The 8049-nt window shown below is 44.0% G+C and overlaps 1 pseudogene; it reads right to left on the reverse strand.

Moving 5' to 3' along the window:
* Positions 1–1209: 1209 nt before the first annotated feature.
* LOC109746884 (uncharacterized) lies at positions 1210–3607 on the reverse strand (annotated as a pseudogene).
* Between the last annotated feature and the right edge of the window lie 4442 nt (positions 3608–8049).

Raw genomic sequence — 8049 nt, forward strand, 5'->3', positions numbered from 1 at the left:
CTCTCTATTCATCTACAACAAGTTCAATACATGCATATTTGTCTTGATATATGTTGATGATATTATTGTGACAAGCTTATCTGATGAAGCTATCACAGGGTTGTTAAAAGATTTGAGTGCAGACTTTGCGATCTTGGAGACTTGCATTATTTTCTTGGGATTGAAGTAAAGAGGCACAAGGATGGACTTCATCTCTCCCAAGAAAAGTATGAAGTTGACTTGGTAAGAAAAGCTGGTCTACAGGGTTGTAAACCTACACCTACTCCACTATCCAGCTCAGAAAAGTTATCTCTCACACAAGGAACTCTCTTGACTCAAGAGGATAGCACAAAATACAGAAGCTTGGTAGGACCTCTTCAATACCTTACTCTTACTAGGCCTGATATTTCTTTTGTTGTCAACAAAGTATGTCAGTTCCTTCATGCACCTACAACTGTTCATTTGACTGCTGCCAAACGGATAGTTAGATATGTCAAAAACACATTAAGCATGGGTCTCAATTTTAGCAAGTCATCCTCTACACTTGTCAGTGCATTCTCTGATTCTGATTGGGCAGGTTGTCTTGATGATAGACGCTCCACTGGCGGTTTTGCTATTTTCTTTGGACCTAACTTAATTTCATGGCGTGCTCATAAGCAAGCTACAGGCTCCAGATCTAGTACAGAGGCAGAATATAAAGCATTGGCAAATGCCACGACTGAAATCATATGGGTTCAATCCATGCTCAAGGAACTTGGTATATAAAGCAAACAAGCTCCATGTTTGTGGTGTGATAACCTTGGTGCCACCTATCTCTCAGCTAATCCAGTGTTTCATGTCAGGACCAAACACATTGAGATAGATTTTCATTTTGTCAGAGAGAGGGTGGCTCACAAACAACTTGACATTCGTTTTGTGCATTCCAGTGATCAAATTGCAGATGGATTCACAAAGGCATTGCCGGTCAAGAGTTTTGAAAACTTCAAGTATAATCTCAACTTAATGGAGTTGGAGGGTGTTAAACACATCAACCGGCGTATATCTCCATGAGGCGCATCGTAGGAGTTGGTTAGGTAGTTAGAGTATAATGTTTATCTAATGTACCTCTTATCTCTACCTTCTTTCTTTATCTCCAAGAATGTAATCTCAACCAATGTATGCGCTGTTATGGGAGGTGCGCCCCATCTATATAACACGAAGCTGTCGGCCTGAGAAGGCAAGACGTTCCGCTAGTTCGCACAAACTTTACACAGGGGCTGGTTAATATATAGTGCATACATTATTGTGTATTTGGGGTTGCAACCTAAGCGTGTTGAGATCTGCCCAAAGAAGAGAATATGCCATTTCACTGGACGTACAACATTCTGAATTGGAATGAGATGAGGGGTTCTGCCGACTGAGGTTGCTTCTTTCAAAGTTCCAAAGATTATTCCTTAAGAGGTCCCTTCTGATTTACTGTTCCTGTTAACCAATATTAAACAGCCATGTTCACGTTAGCATATAAAACAAAAAAGAAAAGAAAAAAACAGATCCCAAACTAGCCTAAGTGTGTTCTAGAATCTCAGATGGTTTAGGGGTGGAACCATCTTAGCATTTTAGCAAAAGTAAAACTAGGCTATATCATCTATGCAGAAAGCAGCTATCTTCGTCAGAATGTCATATAAGATAGGAGTATTACTTTTGCAAGTGAGCACACTATGATTTGAAATGATGGGGTATGTCTGGAAAGTGTGCAACACTCTGAATAACCAGAGTCTTCAGATAGCATTCCTGTAGTAATCATGTCTATCTTCTAATGTATTCCCTCTGTTCACAAATGTAAGACGTTTTGGCAGTTTAATTTAAATTGCCAAAACGTCTTACATTTGTGAACAGAGGTTGTAACTTTTATATGTAAGACCAATATGCTCTAAACTTAGATGAAGAAAGGAATGTAACACTCTGTGACACACCAAGCCACACTCTTCCTGTTAGCTTCTTGTCTGAATTTTCTAAAAATCAGCATGAAACAATTCCTTGTCAAGTCGCATCAGCTCTTAACCAGTCAACAAAAGTAATCAAACATTTGATATTAAACTGGTTATCACAGCAGCTGGCTACGTATTAGTGACCCAATATCAAGAAACTCAGCACCATTTGGCAAAACAATTGTATGCAACTCTTATGACAAAAAGGAACGGTATTAACATACAACTGAAAAGCGTGGTAATTTTTTATGTTGGTCTACGCGTGAAAGTAAAATAAGAAGACTCTACGGAGACAACAAAACATAACTCAGATGCTAGAATATACACATCATAATACTTTACAAATATCTTTCCTCTTTTCAAATAATTACTCTCTACGGATAAAAATGCCCGAATTGACAATCACATTTATCATGTTCAATTTTCAATTAATAGTGATAAAATATAGAAAATTTCATAGGCACTTTTAATCTGAACTCTCTATGAACAAAACAGGCTTTACAGATATTTTCTTCTGTTGAAGTATACGTGGACTTGCCCAACCTTCTGCGTCAGTTTGGACTTTTGGTTCTACTGGTTGATGCATGAAACTTAATACTCATTGCTCTCCAACCATATTTCCCACAAATTTGGTAGAAGGGATAAAAAGTTTTGAAACAATACGGCTGCAGGTATTTGCAGTGCCAGCCGTTAAATAGTTCTGCTTCTTAGGAGTGATTAGAATCGTACTCTAATCCCTCTAATGCAGCTCCGAAACAGCCAGCGGCTAATCTTAACATATGGTTGTCTGATTTACTCAACAAGTTTCCTTTGAATTTAAACACGAGTGTTTCACCATTCTACCGTTCACAAATTCTCCAAAGCATTTAACAGTTCTACCACTGCACCAAGATCAAACTAAAAGACTGCAGTGTAGTTGCAGAGAAGGACGCAACCAATGCAGCAAACATCAAGGCCACGGGTAGGCAATAGATAGCTTAAACTAACATTTCACAGATCAGTTTCGATAAAAGGAAAACTGCAATGATAATCAAAATCTCGTGAGCAATTGCGAACATCAAAATAAAGCTATCCATGAATACACCAACCCAATCTACATTCCACAGCACGAGTATCTCAGCTGTGCCCACAGCGGAATAGAAATCTTGGCTAGAATTGAGCAAAAGTGGGTGAAGATTAATTGCCGCAGAACACAACAGCAGCACATCCAAATGGGAACAGAAGTAAAAGGAGACTTGGGGAGGTTAGAGCCGTCACCTCTGGGCTTGCGACTCGTAGAACCTGGCGATGCGACCGCGGTTTGGGGGCTTGGGCTTGACGGGCTTCTTCCGGCGCAGCCCGGCGATCTCCTGCACGAGCGGGACGTGCACCAGCACCGTCCTCCACGCCACATACCAGCCTGAGGCTCGTCAGTTGACCAAGACGGACGAGCCGAAATTAAAGGGGAACGAGCCAAGGTGAAGGGATGGCCGTCGTACTCAGGAGGATGAATGACAGGACGAAGGTGACGGCCAGGACGGGACGGAGGACGAAAAGTTCGGCGAGCTCCCACGCCGTCTCCAGGCTGCCACCGGCCATGGCGCCGACGGCCTTCGGGGGGAGAAAGGAATCTCGTTCTGTGCGATGAGGGTTGAGGGGAGGTCCATGAGTCTATGACATGTCGGACCTAAACTAAGATTGCTGGTTGCTCAATCGTTGAAGCAAAGGAGACTTTTTTTTCTTTTTTTTTTCAAAAAAAAAAGCAAAAGGAGATTGCTGTTTCTGTATCGTTCGCTCCTCGTAGCTGCAACTCTGTAGCTCATGCTCTTGCTGCAATTGGAGCTAATGGCAATGATCCCCACCGCCTGTGGTTGGAGGACGTGCCGAATGATATATGTGAGTATGTGACCTTGTGGCCAGCGACTTAGCTGTGCTTGATGTTTAATGGAATCAGTTTCCAGTTTCAGAAAAAGAAAAGAAAAAGAAGCAAACGAGATTGCTTGTGGGAGAGAGGAAGTAGACCGTAAACGAATAACCCTCCGTCCGAAAATACTTGTCATCAAGATGAATAAAAGAAGATGTATCTAGACGTATTTAGTTCTAGATACATCCTTTTTATCATTTTGATGACAAGTATTTTCGGACCAAGGGAGTAGGATTCAAATTGTATGCTGATCAAATCACATTCACACATAATCCTATACCTATCAATACATTCACAGATGGTATAAAAAATAACTCGTTCAAATTAGATCCAGAGTTATCTCATCCGTTTTTTTCCCTCTGTACATGGTTGTATTTTCGTTATGTCCCCGCTTCAAAAAAAATCTCATCCCTTTTCTAATGATTTTTTTAAGCATGGCAAATAGAACATTTTTTAGGGCAAACTATGTTGTGGTGAGGATGGCAATTTTCTTTAGCATGCAAATGACAATTTCTAGCAAAAAAAATGAATATGACAAGGATTTGGCATGCTTGCTGACATAAATTGCCAATCCTCGTGACAATCTAATTTACCGGCAAAAACATTGTATTTGCCATGCTAAAAATCCAATGTTTGATTTATAGCCAACAAAAAATTTGCAGAGTAAATTGTATTTTCATCAACTTATCGTGAAGTACAGTTTTTATCCGTAGACTTTCTTTTGGTGTGAACCTTCATCCTTTAACTCTTAATACTAGTCAAATTTAGTCCTTGGCGGCAGTATTTTCGGGTCAAAGTAGGTTTTGACTTTGTTGTCATTGTAACCTTTGTCCCTTAACTCGTAATATTCGTAGATTTACTCTCTCACTCTTCCTCTCTCTCGAGCTACCGTCCCATCGAATCATTCCATCCGTCGGTTCAATAGGTGTGCATCTCTCTCTCTCTTTTTTAGAAGAAAGACGCAAGGAGCGTCCGCCTTTAACTTAATAAAGCCCACGAATAGGCAGCATCCGACAAACAAGACAGTCTTAAATGAAAGGAACGTGGCCGAAGCCTTAGTTTTAACATGCAACCGGCCTAGGCCTGAGAAAAGATAAGGCAAAAGTCTAAACATGCCAACACCGGCAAAAAAGGAACGATCATCGACATCTAGTGACGAGCAGCAATCTGGATCAGTCGAATTCGCTCCATCGCCTCCTGCATCCGCTCAGCGTCCCGCCGTTTCCCCAACGGCATCCAAGTCTGGAGGAACAAATGGCATTTGAAAATAATGTCAGCGGGGTGAGAGGGAAATTTGTGCTCTATAGTGATTTTGTTTCTAGTAGTCCATAGAGCCCAGAAAAGCGCCCCTACGCATCTCCAAAGCACTCGACCGAACCCACCCCTACGGGCCAAGAGAATATCGCGAAGGTCTCTACTCGAGTGGGGATTCCAATTTTGGTCAAAGGCTTCCCGGACCGCATTCCAAGCGAAGCGAGCGAGATGGCAATTGAAGAAGATACGGTTTGCATCCTCGTGCGGACCACACATCACACAATTGCCATCGGACAGCCTGTTTCGTTTCGCTATGTTGTTAGAGGACGGGAGGCGGTCGTGGAACATTTGCCAAAGGAAAACTTTAATTTTGAGGGGGATTGACACTTTTCCATAGCCCCCTAGCTATGTCCAGTGTCGGGCCCTCTGTCAACTTATTGTAAAGAGACTTAACCGTGAATTTCCGAGAGCTCGTAAGGGACCAAGAGACCGTATCGGCCTCGGGCCGCAACATCACTACCGCAAGAGCATTACGTAACTTGTCCCAGCCAGCCAGTTCGGCGTCAGAGAGGGGCCTTTTGAAAGTAATGGCTTGTGGGTTAGTTCTAAGCGCGTCGGCAACGAGGATATCGATGTTAGTAGCAAGTTGGTATATGGAGGAGTGGCTACGCCACAACGGCTCCTGACCGAACCAGTGATCTAACCAAAATCGCGTGGATCTTCCGTCGTTAACGCAGAGCTTAGCTCCGAGCGCGAAGGCCGGTTTGACGGCCCGGATCCCATTCTAGAATGTCGACCCTTTGGCCTTGGAGGTAAGGAAATTCCCGTCGGGGAAGTATTTCGCTCTCAGAATATCCGCCCAGAGCCCCTGCTCATTTTGGGCGAGTTTCCAGAGCCACTTGCAGAGAAGGGAACGTTCATAACGCCATATTTCTTTGGCCGGCATATCGCTGCCCACTTAACTAAGTGGTACTTCTTTTTGGACCCAGTTCCTTCCCAAAAGAACTTGGATCGGGGGGTGTCGAGGTTGGCGTGAACACCGTCTGCTAGGAGGAACATGCCCATGGTAAACATGGGCAGAGAGGAGAGGCTAGTGTTCGTCAGAATGAGCCTAGATGTCGAAGACATGAACCGGCCCCGCCATGGGCTGACCTAGTTCGCCACCTTGCCATACAGGGGTTCCCATTCTTGGATAGATATGTGTTTGTCAAAGATGGGGAGGCCCAAGTACTTAAACGGAAAGCTCCCAAGCTTAGGTTGGCAACGCGCAAAGCGAGAGGTGCGGCCATCCCAATGGCTATCACCTCACTCTTGAGGAAATTTATCTTGAGGCTGGAAACGATCTCGAAAGCAAGGAGGATGAGCTTGATGAGGCAATACTGTGTTCGTCTGGCTCAAAACGCAGCATGGTATCATCCGCGTATTGAAGGTGAGAGACCCCTCCTGGAATGAGGTGGGGGACGACACCGCGGATGTGGCCGGCACCATTAGCCTTTGTGATCATGGCCGAGAGGGCGCCCACAACAAAATTGAAGATAAGAGGGGAGGATGGGTCACCCTGCCTAAGCCCTCGCTTGTTGCGGAAGAAGTTCCCAACTTCTCCATTTATAGACACCGCCGTATGGCCCCCCAAGACCAGCTGCATAATACGATGCACAAAGCCTGACTCAAAACCCTTACGGACGAGGACCTCACGAATGAACTCCCAATTCACTCGGTCATATGCTTTTTCGAAATCCAGCTTGAGGAGCACGGCCGGTTGCCGGGCTCGTTTAAGCTCATGGACAATCTCCTGAAGCACTACTGGTCCCTCAAGGATATTACGACCCTTGAGAAAAGCCGACTGGCTATGGTTGATGATTCTATGCGCCACCGGGGCTAGTGATACGTCTCCAACCTATCTATAATTTTTTATTGTTCCATGTTGTTATATTATCAATCTTGGATGTTTTATAATCATTTTATATCATTTTTTGGTACTAACCTATTGACATAGTGCCAAGTGCCAGTTGTTGTTTTCTGCATGTTTTTTACATCGCAGGAAATCAATATCAGACGGAGTCAAATGCAACAAAACTTCGCGGAGATTTTTTTGGACCAGAAGGAACATAATGGGCCCTGGTTGCGCCTAGGGGGTGCCCCGAGGGGGGCACAACCCACCAGGGCGCGCCAGGAGGCCCAGGCGCGCCCTGGTGGGTTGTGCCCACCTCGGGTGCCCCCCGGACCGCCTCTTTGCTCTATAAATACCCCAATATTCCCAAAACCCTAGGGGAGTCGACGAAATATTCATCCAGCCGCTGCAGAGTCCAGAACCACCAGATCCAATCTAGACACCATCTCGGATGGGGTTCACCACCTCCATTGGTGCCTCTCCGATGATGCGTGAGTAGTTCTTTGTAGACCTTCGGGTTCGTAGTTAGTAGCTAGATGGCTTCATCTCTCTCTCTCTGAATTCTCAATACAATGGTCTCTTGGAGATCCATATGATGTAACTCTTTTGCGGTGTGTTTGTTGGGATCGATGAACTTTGAGTTTATGATCAGATCTATCTTTTTATATCCATGAAAGTATTTGAGTTTCTTTGATCGCTTTTATGCATGATCTTTTATAGCCTCGTATTTCTTCTCCGATATTTGGGTTTTGCTTGGCCAACTTGATCTATTTATCTTGCAATGGGAAGAGGTGCTTTGTAGTGGGTTCGATCTTATGGTGCTTGATCCCAGTGACAGAAAGGGAAACGACACGTATGTATCGTTGCTAATAAGGATAAAACGATGGGGTCTATCTCTACATAGATAGACCTTGTCTACATCATGTCATCATTCTTATTGCATTACTCCGTTTTTCCATGAACTTAATACACTAGATGCATGCTGGATAGCGGTCGATGTGTGGAGTAATAGTAGTAGATGCAGGCAGGAGTCGGTCTACTAATCTTGGACGTGA

This window comes from Aegilops tauschii, chromosome 1, assembly GCF_002575655.3.
Source record: "Aegilops tauschii subsp. strangulata cultivar AL8/78 chromosome 1, Aet v6.0, whole genome shotgun sequence".
NCBI classification, from domain to species: domain Eukaryota; kingdom Viridiplantae; phylum Streptophyta; class Magnoliopsida; order Poales; family Poaceae; genus Aegilops; species Aegilops tauschii.